General features: G+C 42.2%; 1 long non-coding RNA gene across 1 annotated transcript; it reads right to left on the bottom strand.

Annotated features, from left to right (window-relative positions):
- Nucleotides 1-7159: 7159 nt before the first annotated feature.
- LOC311520217 lies at nucleotides 7160-11929 on the bottom strand. Its single transcript, XR_014711525.1, has 3 exons — nucleotides 11740-11929; nucleotides 9565-9714; nucleotides 7160-7874 (listed from the first exon to the last, which is right to left on the bottom strand). It is a non-coding gene; the product is annotated as an uncharacterized lncRNA (long non-coding RNA).
- Between the last annotated feature and the right edge of the window lie 3656 nt (nucleotides 11930-15585).

Below are 15585 nucleotides of genomic sequence, written 5' to 3'. Positions count from 1 at the left end.
AAAGACTCAAAAAGTAATAGCAAATATTTTTTGTAAGTACATCAGAAGCAGGAAGCCTGCTAAACAACCAGTGGGGCTACTGGATGATCAAGATGCTAAAGAAACACTCAAGGACAATAAGGCCATTGCGGAGAAACTAAATGAATTATTTGCATCAGTCTTCATGGCTGAGGATGTGAAGGAGATTCCTAAACCTGACCCATTCTTTTTAAGTGACAAATGTGAGGAACTGTCCCAAATTGAGGTGTCAATAGAGGAGGTTTTGGAAAAAACTGATAAACTAAACAGTAATAAGTCACCAGGACCAGATGGCATTCACCCAAGAGTTCTGCAGGAACTCAAATGTGAAATTGCCGAACTATTAACTGTAGTCTGTAACCTCTCATTTAAATCAGCTTCTGTACCAAATGACTGGAGGATAGCTAATGTGATTGCAAATTTTGAAAAAGGCTCCAGACATGATCCTGGCAATTACAGGCCAGTAAGCCTAACTTTAGTACCAGGTAAACTGGTTGAAACTATAGTAAAGAACAGAATTGTCAGACACATGGATGAACATGAGTTGTTGGGGTAGAATCAACATGTTTTTTGTAAAGGGAAATCATGCCTCACCAATCTACTAGAATTCTTTGAGGGGGTCAACAAGCAAAGGGGGGTCCAGTGGATATAGCATACTTAAATTTTCACAAAGCCTTTGACAAGGTCCTTCACCACAGGCTCGTAAGCAAAGTAAGCTGTCATGGGATAAGAGGGAAGGTCCTCTCATGGATAGGTAACTGGTTAAAAGATAGGAAACAAAGGGTAGGAATAAATGGTCGGTTTTCAGAATGGAGAGGAAATAGTGGTGTCCCCCAGGAGTCTTTACTGGGACCAGTACTATTTAACATATTCATAAATGATCTGGAAAAAGGGTAAACAGTGAGGTAGGAAAATTAGCAGATGATTCAGAACTACTCAAGATGGTTAAGTCCAAAGAAGACGCAAAGAGTTACAAAGGGATCATAGAAGATTAGGTTGGGAAGAGACCTCAGGTGGTCATCTAGTCCAACCCCCTGCTCAAAGCAGGACTAACCCCAACTAAATCATCCCAGCCAGGGCTTTGTCAAGCTGGGCCTTAAAAACGTCTAAGGATGTAGATTCCACCACCTCCCTAGGTAACCCATTCCAGTGCTTCACCACCCTGCTAGTGAAATATAGTTTCTCCTAATATCCAACCTAGACCTCCCCAACTGTAACTTGAGACCATTGTTCCTTGTTCTGTCATCTGCTACCACTGAGAACAGCCTGGCTCCATCCACTTTAGAACCCCCGTTCAGGTAGTTGAAGTTTGGTATCAAATTCCCCCATCACTCTTCTCTTCTGCAGACTAATTAAGCCCAGTTCCCTCAGCCTCTCCTCGTAAGTCATGTGCCCCAGCCCCCTGATCATTTTCGTTGTGCTCCGCTGGACTCACTCTAATTTGTCCACATCCTTTCTCTAGCGGGGGCCCAAAACTGGACGCAGTACTCCAGATGTGGCCTCACCAGTGCCGAATAGAAGGGAATAATCACTTCCCTTGATTTGCTGGCAATGCTCCTACTAATGCAGCCCAATATGCCATTAGCCTTTTTGGCAACAAGGGCACACTGTTGACTCATATCCAGCTTCTCGTCCACTGTAATCCCCAGGTCCCTTTCTGCAGAACTGCCGCTTAGCCAGTCGGTCCCCAGCCTGTAGCAGTGCATGGGATTCTTCTGTCCTAAGTGCAGAACTCTGCACTTGTCCTTGTTGAACCTCATCAGATTTCTTTTGGACCAATCCTCCAATTTGTCTAGGTCACTCTGGACCCTATCCCTACCCTCCACCGTATCTACCTCGCCTCCCAGCTTAGTGTCATCCGCGAACTTGCTGAGGGTGCAATCCATCCCATCATCCATATCACTAATGAAGATGTTGAACAAAACTGGCCCCAGGACCGATCCCTGGGGCACTCCGCTTGATACTGGTTGCCAACTAGACATCGAGCTGTTGATCACTACCCGTTGAGCCCGACAATCTAGCCAGCTTTCTATCTACCTTATAGCGGATAGAATTAATCCAGTCCATACTTGTTAACTTGCTGTCAAGAATACTGTGGGAGACCTCATCAAAAGCTTTGCTAAAGTCAGGGTATATCACGTCCTCCGCTTTCCCCATATCCACAGAGCCAGTTATCTCATCATAGAAGGCAAACAGGTTGGTCGGACATGACTTGCCCTTGGTGAATTCATGCTGACTGTTCTTGATCACCTTCCTCTCTTCCAAGTGCTTCCAAATGGATTTCTTGAGGACCTGCTCCATGATTTTTCCAGGGACTGAGGAGAGGCTGACTGGTCTGTAGTTCCCGGAGTCTCCTTCTTCCCTTTTTTAAAGATGGGCACTATATTTGCCTTTTTCCAATCATCCAGGACCTCCCCCAACGAGCTTTCCTTGCTTGGAGAAGCACCCATTTTAAATCTGACTCTGTCCTGTGTTTCTGCAGGTGCTGCAAGATGGGGGAGATCCAGGTTGCAGCCCCCAGCCCTGCGCTGTCAGCTTCTATATAGAGAAACAAACTCAATGACCCTTCTGGTAGAAAGCTCGGGAAGTATTGTTCAGTTCAGTAGCCCTTGTCAGGGTTCCTTCCCCACTTTGAACTCTAGAGTACAATGTGGGGACCTGCATTGTTAAGGAAAAGTTAGCACATGTGACTCCATTTTGGTTTGGGGCCCACCATTGTTTAAATATCAGCACATTATACACCAGGAGGAGTAATCCTTAGATATTGAATCCCTGTGAAAATCCTCCTCCTTGTCTCCAGCCTGCCTTGACTCCCGGTATCTGGTTTTTGTCAGTCTCTAACTCCCTGTCTCTTGGCCTTGATGTGAGGCCTCCCATCCTGATAATAAAAGTTACTGATGCATGGCTTTAGGATCATGCTGTGTAATTAACATAATGGTATAGCACGAGGAATGCACCAAGCAGGGATAGGTGGTAGATAAGACAAGGGTTTGTTTATTGGCTAAGGTTTCCGATGCATGAGGGCAACATGCTTTGCTAAAAGGTATATAACTTTTGTATAATCTGCATTCAGGGTCCCCTCCTGACTAGCAGGGGGGCACCACGCTCGAGCGTAATAAACTTAGTGTCTTTTGGGAACTCTGCAGTTGTGGACTTTGTTTCTGTGCCTCAGCCTAGATTCGAACTGTGCGTGACCTATCAGGTATAATTCGCAGCACTGGTGTGCGTGTCCTATCAGGTATAATTCGCAGCACTGGTGTGCGTGTCCTACCAGGTGTAATTCGTAGCACTGGTGTGCGTGTCCTACCAGGTGTAATTCGTAACAGCATGAAAGACCCCCCTAAGCTTATTTCTACCAGCTTAGGTTAAAACTTCCCCAAGGCACAAAGTCTTTGCCCTTGGATTAGGTAAACGCTGCCACCACCAAGTGATTTAACAAACAAACAATCAGGGAAAGGACCACTTGGAGTTTCTATTTCCTCAAAATATCCCCCCAAGCCTTTACACCCTCTTTCCTGGGGAGGCTTGAGAATAAACAAGATGAGCACAGACCAGCCTTGGATTTTTAAGACCCAAAAAACCCAATCAGATTCTTAAAAAACAGAACTTTATTAGGAGAACAAAAAAGATAAGAGAACAACTCTGTAAGATCAGAATGGAAGATAATCTTACAGGCAGTCAGATTCAAAACATAGAAAATCCCTCTAGGCAAAAATTTAAGTTAAAAAAAGACACAAAAACAGGAATACACATTTCCTCCAGCACAGCAAATTTTACAAGCCAAAACAAAGAAAACCTAACGCATTTTCTAGCTAGATTACTTACTAACTTTACAGGAGTTGGAGGGCTTGCATCTTTGATCTGTTACTGGCAAAGGTATCACACAGACAGACAAATGCCTTCCCCCCTCTCCCAGATTTGAAAGTATCTTGTCCCCTCATTGGTCATTTTGGGTCAGGTGCCAGCCAGGTTACCTGAGCTTCTTAACCCTTTACAGGTAAAAGGATTTTGCCTCCGGTCAGGAGGGATTTTATAGCACTGTATACAGAAAGGTGGTTACCCTTCCCTTTATATTTCTGACAGCCCTTGATTGCTATGTCACAGATTTTCAAATATAGTCTGTTCACTGACTGTCAAGCCTGTGATACAAAATGGATGCTGTAACACGTAAAGAAAGCTACCATCATAAATGTCATTCACAAAACAAAATGGAGTTCATAATTTGATACAGACTTATCCCCAAAACTGTCTCAAACTGAGTCTGGTACTCCCTTGCTCAGGCATTTACCTATCAACTGGGCTTTACAGCCTTAGCCAGATAGCACGATCCAGTAGATAGCACACAGGAGAGGAAATCAGTGAGACCTAGGGTCTTATCTTGTCTCTGCCACTGATCATCTATCTTACCTTGGGCTAGTCACTTCAACTCCTTGTGCCTCTGTTTCCCTTTTGTCTGTCTTGTCTATTGAGAGTATCAGCTCTTTGGACAGGGACTAGCCTAGCATAGTCGGGTCCTGATCTAGGTTGGGATTGCTACTGTACATGTGATATTAAGAATAGTGTTGCCCCTTTTTGACTTGAGAACTTAGTCAAATTTTGGGGCTCTGGGGATGTTCTAGTTGGGATTAGAAATTGGTCATATTTGGGTATTTCTTTGCAGTTTTTTTAATTTGCAAAGAATGTACAAAGTCCTGTGTCTGCACATGCAGAATCAAAACCAAAAGGAACAGTTTATTATCTTACAGCTTAAAGCCTCTTTAGCTAACAGAGCCAAAGGCCCTCTCTCCAGCTTTTCCCAGGGTCATACTTTGCTCACAGGCTGCTGCTTGGTTCTCTTGTTTTTCCCTTTGCTGTTCTGTCTGTTCTTGTCTGTTTTCAGTTTGTGTGTTGTGTTCTGTCCCACACCCACCTGGTTGTAATACGCAGTGGAACTCTGTGCCCACAAGGTGCTAATTTCTGGGCTGACTCTGAGAATACAAGAACTGGGGGTCACCAAATGAAATTAATAGGCAGCAGGTTTAAAACAAACAAAAGGAAGCATTTCTTCACTCAACACATAGTCAACCCATCAAACTCTTTGCCAGAGGATGTTGTGAAGGCCAAGACAATAACAGGGTTCAAAAAAGAACTAGGTAAATTCATGGAGGATAGGTCCATCAATGGCTATTAGCCAGGATGGGCAAGGATGGTGTCTTTAGCTTCTGTTTGCCAGAAGCTGGGAATGGGTGACGGGATGGATCACTTGATGATTACCTGTTCTGTTCATTCCCTCTGGGGCATCTGGCATTAGCCACTGTTAGAAGACAGGATCCTGGGCTAGATGGACCATTCGTCTGACCCAGTATGGCCATTCTTATGTAATATACAATGGAAAACTTAGTTTAAGATATACTATGTATTAGCCTTTCACATGATTTTCAGATATCTTTGCTAGTTAACACATATCAGAAAAGATTAATCTGTAAAGGAACAAGTTCTCGAGTAAACCACATAATAGTGCTATATGTTTAACTTGAAGATTTGTTCCTTTACAGACTAATCTTTTCTATTTGATACTGCAGAGAAGTGATAATGAATTAGAGAATTTTCATTATGGTCTATTGCTGTAAAAGCTGGATTGTGATGTCATTGCAGAATGAAGGGAAGTGAGCACACAGGAAAGCCACTATTGAAACTATGTTGTCAATAGAGAATTAAAAAATTCTCCTTCTTAGTAATAAGGTTAAAATGTACACTCTATTGATGTGTAGTTGAATGGATTATAAATAATTTGACTTCCTAGTTCAAAGGATAGAAATACAGTGGATTCAAGTAAAGGTAAAAAACAGTACTGTATTGACAGCACCATTCGGGCTATTACCCATAAGAACAGGCTCTGCAGAAAGCCTGCCCAGCTTCCCCTGCTTGTCATGGATGAGATTAACGTAGTGAGTTCCAATCCAGACCACAGACTGGCCTACTAATTGCCTCACTGGAGTAGTAGTACTGGGAGAGATTAAATTTTTCATTCTCCAATTTTATTTTTTTAGTCATCTTTAAATACACACTTTGACAACAGCATGTTTTACTGCCATGCAGGAGAGGAATTAAGGAGAAATTTCTTGTTGAAATCTATAATTTTGTTTGCTCAGCAGTAGCAACACCCAGCTACTTAAGCTGCTGTTGACTCATGTTAAGGGTCATGCACTGTGAGATCTTCTCATTTCAGGCATTGGGATAAATGCACAGGAACTGAGAAAAATATTGACCACAGAATAAAGGAATAGTCACAGGAACAGAATATTTATCTGGCTAGACTGGCCAGAAGTTTGGAGTAAACAGTTAGTTCATAGGCATCCCCAATCCACAAACAAAATATAGTAGGAAATTTAAGTAATTAAGAACTTGCCTTACTATTTTATATTTGCCTCATTATTTTATCTTTAGCACCCCACTTCTCTGGTCTGAATACATTGTAAGGGGTATATGGTCTTCTGATGTGATAAAGCTGACAAATTTTAAACTCCAAATAAAATACGGTACTCTTATACCTCAATTTCCCTCCAAAAGTAGCCATAGACTGTTATATTTGGTTTGATAGTCTGGCTAAGCACTAGACTTGTGCTACTTCTCCTGCCACTAAAATAAGTTCACCTGTACGGTGAAATACAGTAATTGTTTTATATCACATTGCTTCCAGCATTAAATGAAGAATTCCTTCTCCAATTAAAACCAGAAGCGATTAGCAGCTCATTTTGGGTAATTTAAGTCAAACACAAACTCAAACTCTTCAATCAAATAATCATTTCTGTAAGATGCTCCAACGTGTAGGCTGCACTTCATACCTCTCCAGGTTGTAGTCTGGATGTCTGTACCAGCTTTTGCCATCATCAGACATGAAGGAAAAGAATCATTCTGTTTTCTGCATTTCCATACTGGGGAAGGGGTACTGCAAATTTCTGTAATCCACATTTGTTACATTTATTTCTTTTGCACTTTCCATTGATCATTTGAGGTATGTGATCTGGGTTTATTTTGTAGACCTTTTTCATGTGCATTTACTATCTATGCCATTTAGGAGTTTTCTACCTACTTACAGCATGAAACTCAAAAAATAGCTGGGGAAATACTGAAGAATATTTTGTGTTATTTTCTACCCACTTAACTGTTTTTGAACAGGATCATTTCGTGGCCATGAAAAAAATTTGTTAACTCAGTTCATTTGCTGGTATACAACTGTCTACATCAGAGAACTCACCATCACCAGACTTGGCTTGCAAGCTAAACTACTCTCAAACCTGCAGGCAGTCACTTTAGCGTCAGAATTAAGGCACGCTAATGGACTATGCAAGGAACCTTACGACCAGTGTCCATCCTGTTCTGTGGGGGAAGTAGGGAGGAAGAGTACTATTTATCCAAGGCTGTCACTCTTGCTCATTAAAGGTGCCATACATTTGGCAGTTAAGATTCAAGGGGTACACACCCCCTAGAATTTTACTACAGAAAGATACAACTATCCAAAATGCTTCCCTTATCGATGGTTAATTATACTGATGTTTAATACTGGTATTGTGTCACATTCAATACTTTATACTAAAAGAGGAGAGCACATGCTGCAATGTGTCTAAGCACAGAGTTAAAAAATCGGGCAGTTATGGCCTGCATTCCTTCCTATATTAAACTGCTTACTAATACAAACTGATGACAGCAGCCTGTTTTGGATTGTTGCAGTAAATCCAACAGGAATTATATTTCTTCAGTGTTTGTATTGATTTTCATATAAATTTCTTTTCTGCTTTTCATCAGACATTGAAGAATCAGGGCCATCCCCATGTCTGCAGTTCCATTCCTGAGAACTGCCTGAAGGTACTGCACTACTGAAAAACAAAAACCAGTAATTAGGAAACGACATGAGTACTTGCCTGTCAGCTTTGCCCAACACGCTACTGGAATTGCAATAACAACTAGCTCCCATTATAATTCCCGAGACTGAGGGAGTGGTAATGACAAAAAATGGTACGCAGATTACAGCACTGCTGCGGAAGTGATTTACAAAATACAGCGGCAGAAATGAAAAAGACACAATCCTGATCATACTTCTCTCAATTAACTAGCTCAATTCCAACAAATATTTGGAAAGGCTGGCTTTATTAGCCAACATCTTATACAGAGACTCAAACTTCAAAGTTCTTAATAGTGGAAAAAAGCCCAAAAGAAATTCTTCACCCCAAGAAATATAACAGTTCATTCACTTCAGTAGCAATTACCATTGATCAGTCTGGATAAAGAGATCAGCATCAACATCTCAGTGATCGTTCTAAATGTCTCCTAAAATTCTCTTATAAATAAATAAGAAGGGCGGAGGGCAAAATAGTTCAGAAGTTCCCATGGCCTGACTCATGTGGAGAAGAGGGGCACTTTACCATCAAGGCCCAATGCTGGGGAAAGGCAATCACCAATTCAACAAAGCTTCCATGAACTTGCAATCTTCCCCAGAAAAGCAGAGGAACTTTATCTTGCTGCCACTGGGGCAGAGACACACGGAAATGGAGCTAGCTACTGTGGGGGAGCAAAGGCTTCATTCCCCGAGTGATTAGCTGGGAAAAAGTCTAGGGTTAAGTGTTGGGAAAAGTTTTAAAATTGTGAGAAAAGTAGACAATGAAACAAGATGCCAAAGGAGATTGTAGAAGATCCCTTCTAGGAAGTAGTCAAGACTTGGACTAGCTCTCTGCCCCCTCCAGGCATACTTTACTATGCCCCTTTCAGAAGTCTGATTTGTCTTTCTGTTTTTCACTTGTGAGCCTTGTCTGAAGCCAGAGCCCTGGGCAGCAGTGCTAAAGCATGTAACTTAGCTTTGCGGAGCCCCTTGTGGCATGAGACCCAGGGCAACTGGACTGCTTGCCACCCCTTAACGCCGGCCCTGCATTTGCGACCCTTCTAAACCCGTCCTGTAACTCCCCTGGAATTGCAACCCCCTGGCTGAGAACCACTGCTTTAGGGAAAATAAGACCAACCCTGCTGTGAAGCAGTAGATTAGAGAGAGTGCAAATTGTGTGATCTATACGCATGTTGGCTGCAGATCTCATTTTTCTTCAGCAGGTGGGTCCCAAGCATGCAAAACTATCTTCCACAGTCTGATCTGCTGGTACCAGAATCCCCGGCTGTACTTTTCTTAGATGTGTTGGGAGTCCTAGGATGAACTCCTGGTATTGGTTGGTTGCTATATATACACACACAATAATGTTAAAATTTTCACCCTGCAAACATGTTTTAAATGCGTTAACTTACCCAAGCATCAATAACCTATTAAATCACATTCTCATTAAACCTTTATGGCTTAACTGAAATATACTAAAATTGATCCACCACTAGTAGTGTCAGAAATATGAAATAGGATAGGAGCACATGGTTAACAGTTCGTATTAGCACCGCATCATACAAGAAGTTATTATAAAGATTGTTACACTTCCTGCAGCATGGTGTCCTTTAAATGGGGTGGGGGATTTCAGAAGACTACCAAGATGCTGTGGACAGTGGTGTTGGCAATTCAGTAGGTGGCATGCTTACCAATGAGTCAGCATTGAACAAGTGCTCCAAGAATGGTGTTAGGAAACATTGTGAAGCTGGATGGGACGTCTTTCATGTAAGATCTAGAACTGGAAAACTGCCCACTGATGATCATTGGGGAGCCAAAGGCACTCTTTAACCTTTTCTCCACTACAAAAATAAAAACCATGTTTAAACATGGCTGTAGCCACATCATGTTAGAGTAGGATTCATGCATAGGGAAGAAAAGGTTTAAAAAGGAACTAGATAAATTCATGGAGGATAGGTCCAGCGATGATCTGCCAAAATCTTAACAACGGGTTCCCTCCTCACCCCACGAGGGGGTCATTGCCCACCCCCGCCCCCTGGGACTCCTGCCCCATCCAGCCCCCCTGCATTCCTTGACCCCCCCTCCAGGACCCCTGCCCCATCCACTCCCCTCCCTGTCCCCTGACTGCCCCCAGAAATGGGCAGGAGGGTCTCGTGGGTCACCATAGTGGGTGCCCACCCCACCCCTAAGAGCCAGAGGGACCTGCCGGGGGGCGAGGTGGGGAGTCCCGGCGGTGCTTACCTGGGGCAGCTCCCAGGAAGCATCCGGCAGGTCCCTCTGGCTCCTAGGGGTGGGGGAGCGTAGCTAGTGGGGGAGCAGGGGGAGTGACCAGTCCCCCCACTGATCACATCAAAAGTGGCCCCTTAGGCGCCAACTCCATGGGTGCTCTGGGCTGGAGCACCCACGGGGAAAATTTGGTGGGTGCATAGCACCCACCGGCAGCTCCCCGACCCGCGCCTGGCCCCAGCTCACCTCACCTCTGCTCCGCCTCCGCTTCCTCCCTTGAACGTGCCGCCCCGCTCTGCTTCTCCACCCCCCCCCGGCTTCCCGCGAATCAGCTGTTCCCCTGCGCACACACCCCCAGGTTACCTGCTGCGGCACGGGCGGCCGTCCTCGCGCCCCTCCCGCCCCAGCTCCTCCGCCTCCCTGGGCCTGAGTGCGAAGCCGCTGCCTGCTTCTCAGCCCGCCCCGGCTTCCCGCGCGAACAGCTGATTCATGAGAAGCCTGGGCGGGAGAAGCAGAGCAGGGTGGCGCATTCAGCGGAGGAGGCGGAGGCGGAGCAGAGTTGAGCTGGGGGTGTGGCGGGGAGCTGCCAGTGGGTGCTCTGCACCCACCAAATTTTCCCCTTGGGTGCTCCAGTGCTGGGGCACCCATGGAGTCAGCGCCTAAGGTGCCACTTTTGGCCGGTTGTTAAATTTAGAAGCCCTTTTAGAACCGGTTGTCCCTCACGGAACAACTGGTTCTAAAAGGGCTTCTAAATTTAATGGATCACTTGATGATTATCTGTTCTGTTCATTCCTTCTGGGGCAGCTGGCATTGGCCACTGTCTGAAGACAGGATACTGGACTAGCTGGACCGTTCATCTGACCCAGTATGGCCATTCTTATGTTCTTACCTCAAGAAAACAAACTTTGTAAAGGCATGTTATTAACTTGTTTAACTCTACTAGCTACCAAGGCTAAAGCATGATGATGTTTTATTCCTGTATGACTGGATACAAAAAAAAACCACCTTCATAACGTTTGGCCATAACAATGTTGATTATGGTTATTTTTATAAAGAGCTATTTGTAAAGAATAGGGGAGATGAACTTCAGTGTCCTGTCCAAATTTCATCTGATATTTTTTTTCTGCCTATACAGCTTACCCAGCACATTTTACTGAATATGACATTCTTCACTTCCTGCCCTCAAACTATCAAGTAGCATTGCTGTGCTCAGTTAAACAAATGCCAGATTTCACCCTGGAGCTAGCTGCCTTTCCATAGCCGAAATGATCTCGTCTGTACAGTTTGTAAAGCACTTTGAGACCCTTTGGGAGAAAAGGTTTCATATGAAGCCGTGCCCATCATCATATTGTGGAAAACTTTCAGGTTATTTACAGTACCTCTCAGAGGATTTGTATAGTAATCTTTTCTGCCTGGTGTCCCAAGGAACTAAGGTAATACACAGAAATATTTGTTTAACCAGAAGGTTTGCTCTTTTCCAGCCTTACTCCTCTTATTGATCCTGCAGTGGCAACAATACATTACAGACAAGTGGGACTTATAATACATGATACAATTGTGTTGCAGGATCAGAAGAGAGCAGCAGCAGTAAGATGTCACCCATGCACAAAACACCTGCATTTCCACGTGTTCCTGCTTACTGGTTTCTGAGCTCTTCCGCTGATTGTTTACATAGAGGACGGGGCTGACTGGAAATCCACATTTGGATGGCATGACTTACAGGCTCTGGTTCCTCCTTTTGCTAGGTTAACAAACAGAAAGGAGCAAAAGAATTAGGGCTTAATCTATTGTGGTATCTACACTGAGCTTGTCTACATTTCAGTGCTAAACCCTGTTCAGCCTCCAGTCAGCTAACGTGATTGCTGACAATCATGTTCTGACACAATTGTATACTGCAGGCCAGGCCTGCTAGAACAGAAGAGTCACAGGAAGCGGGATCGAGCACAAAAATATTAAAAATCTTCATTATTAGCAAAATAGACAATAAAATGTTCTTTCTCCAGCCAAATTTGCTTATGTGGAGAATTTCTCTTTAGGTTTGCTATTTGAACACAGTTCTTAGTCAAGGATTTATTCATAAAACGTATCAAATCAACCTAATGGAAAAAAGCAAGCAGTGCACTGAACTGAATGCATGAGTTGCAAATATTCACCTAACAGGGATTTGAAATGCACACAAGTTATTTTGGAATTTCTTTAACGTGTCTGTGATATGCAAGTGTGTTGTTTCCAAAAGTGATCTGTTTTATTCTTCTCATCAGAATAATTTCATCCATTTCCTTTTCCTCTGATCTAGTAGAGTCATTTAAAACAGACCTAGAAAAAGAGTTAGAAATCTTTTTTTTTTCAAATGGTGCCAGAAGTCTGATGTTTAGGTGCTAGAACTATGGACATTGTTTGGGGCACTGGGCTAAATCTTCTTTCATTTTCACCTGTGTAGACTAGGAGAATTGAAGCACATGGAGCTACACAGTGAAAAACTAAAATGAGAAGAGTCAGGCCCTCTCCATTTTTATCAAATTTATTGGTTAAGTGATTGTTTAGTTAACATGTTTTTGCCATTTGCAGTAGTATGGACATCTTAATATCAGAAATTTATGATTAGATCCAAAATAAGGAAACCAAGTAATAGCTAATTCTAGCATGCGTGCATAACCTCCTTCTTGAAATACAAGTTTTTGGGCTCAATATGGGGGTAACTGGGCAAAATGTACATGAGATATACAAGAAGTCAGACTACATGATCTAATGGTCCCTTCTGGCCTTAAACTCTATGGATCTATGAAAAGAGAAAGGAAAGAGTTCCTTTTTGTATTGGAAAATACTTCTGGAAAATATGAAAAGTTTACTCTACATAGAGGTTATGCAATTTAGTGTTTACAAGCAAGAGCAATTAGGTGGATGGTGTCAGCAGCTTCTGAAGTACTGAACAGGATTTTTTAGCTCTTCAAGTTTCCTTTTAGACTTGGGAAGAAAGGCTGGGCATTTGGTTTTGGCCATGCTAAGTGTAGCCTGATGGTGAGAAATCTGGAAGGAGATGTTGGAGAGGCAGGATAATACAGAGGTGTTTACGAGTCTTCACTAATGCATGTAAAGTGCCTGAAAATCATGAGACAGAAGGCACTAGAAATGCAAAGTATTATTATTAAATAATCACACAGCACTTACTTGGCAATTTTTTTATTAATTGGTGTCCTTATTGTTTTGCCTTCCTCAGTTGTACTTCCCCAGTCTGAGCAATTTGAAAGGGGCCTAGAGCCTGCGGATGTTGAAAAACTGAAAAATAATTAAGCCTCCACACTGACATTTGTTCCTCAATTTCCCCTGCTAATTTATCACTTAACTGACAGCAACCTAGCCTATATTTGACACCCCAGCTTCATGGCAGTGTCAGGTAGTACAGAACTTGATATTACTTCAAGTCAAAGTGATGGTATCCAGGCTCCTTACTGCATCTTGTCATTTTCAAAACTGAGCAGCCAAGCAAACATAGACTAAGGAGAGAGAGGAAGGTTTCTTTATGAAACAGTGTTCTCACCATTTGAGCAAATTTAATTGTTAACAGAATACCAGTTATGTTTCATACTTTTCCTGAATTTCTTTTCAGAGTTGGAGGCTGTATGATTTGTCATCTAAAGCAAAATAATGGGAGCTGGGAAATTTCTACTTCAGTAAGTGGTTGAGCCACTAACATCCCTGTGACCTTGTAGAAACTCACCCAACTCCCTAATGTTTAAATCAAACAAACTGAAAACTGGGTAGTGTTGCAATAGGTTAGGACAGTAGGAGGCCATGTGTCCTAACTAGACCTGTTCACCTTTGTTGTGTTAGTACCTCATAAATGCCATCCATGCCTGTGTCCTTTAGTGTTATACATTATAACCATATCCTCTCAAGTCCTTGTATTTCAATACATTACAGTTGGTGTTGGTAGTAATACAGTTAAAGTTGCTCAAGTTACGTATAACAGAATGATTCTGAATGGGTGTACAAATAGAGTCCTCCTAAACTATTTCACATCTCTTTCAACTCCTCCTACCTCTCAAGATTTGCAGGAAGGTCTCTAGTTTGACCTGTGACACAATATTCAAATAATTAGGATATTCTTAATGTGGAAACTGCTCTCCAAGACATTAGTACCTCTACTAGCATAATCTTGATTTTCCTATCTTCTCCTCAGTTATAATCCAAGAGACCCTTTTATTACCTTTGTTGCCCACTTTGATACCCACTTTTCAGTTCAGTAAACTTCATGTACCATGGTCCTCAAAACTGTACAAAATACTCCTAGCCTTTTGTTCAGCAATATCATTCATGCTCTCTTCCAGGTTGCATTCCACTTATTTGCATACATTCCAGCACTTTGTTTGCTTTTGTTTCTGCTGCCAGACACCAGGAAGTATATGCTTATCTCCACCATTTCCCTATACCCGCTCTTTTAAAATTTGCAACAGTAAAAACACAGAACACTTTGGAAACTAGTTACCACATCTGATCTCATTTTGAGTTGTCACCAGTGAATGACAATAAATACTTACTACCAGATTGTGCTATCACTGAATGGGTTGAACACGTTAACAAAGAAAGAGGTTTCTATTTACACGCAATATGACTGTCCACACTCATGGCAAGGGACATATTGACAAAGTACAGAATTTAAAACATATGGCTTCCCATTACTGCAGAAGAAACTTTTCAGGATTCCAGCAATTACAGTTTCCTCAGTTACTATCTCATCAAGTAAATTTTTTTCCTTTTAAAATAAAGTGTTTGCTGATTTTATTACATTAACTTAACCTATTATGTAGCCAGACTGAAAGCTGTACTCCCGTATAATAGAAGTCAAATAGATAGATCATCTTTTGCTGGTTTGACACTATTAGATTAAATGTTTTATAATAAAAAGCTCAAGGCTACAAATTCAGAAAGTTGTATTCTTATTTAAAGGAAAAAAGGGACAATGGCACCTCATTGTGTGTTGTTTCAATGTCAAGCACTGAATCTGTAGAATCTTCAGATGCCCCAACATGCAGTCTATGCCATACTGGTATTCATCAGACATAAGGAATCTGAATCATTTCTGTCTTTGCAACCAACAAACTGGAGGTTGTAAACTGCTGAAAAGTTTGAAAAATAAAATAAAAAGTCTTCCATTAGCAATCAAGTTAAATGTCACTGCAACTTCAACCTACCAAAATGCAACTAAAGTGGCAGCACTACTTGAAGGTTATCATCAGTCAAAATTCCCAAATAAGGTAAGATTTGGTATAAAGATTTTTTTAATAGAGGGCTGTAGCACTGTTTAAATGATCTGAACAATGTAACTACAGCTCTAGGGAAATACCATTCTAAGGCTATGTCTACACTACACAGCTTTTAATGTCTAACAAATGTCTAGACATTAAATAGTCACACTATGGTAGTGGCACAAACTAGTGTAACTAATGCCTGAATTTTCAGAAATGCATGCCCAACACTACTGTGCA

Source organism: Lepidochelys olivacea, assembly GCF_965140295.1.
Source record: "Lepidochelys olivacea isolate rLepOli2 genome assembly, chromosome: 4".
Lineage (NCBI taxonomy): Eukaryota > Metazoa > Chordata > Testudines > Cheloniidae > Lepidochelys > Lepidochelys olivacea.
Note: the sequence above shows the minus strand (reverse complement) of the source record. Positions and strands in the feature narration are given on the sequence as shown.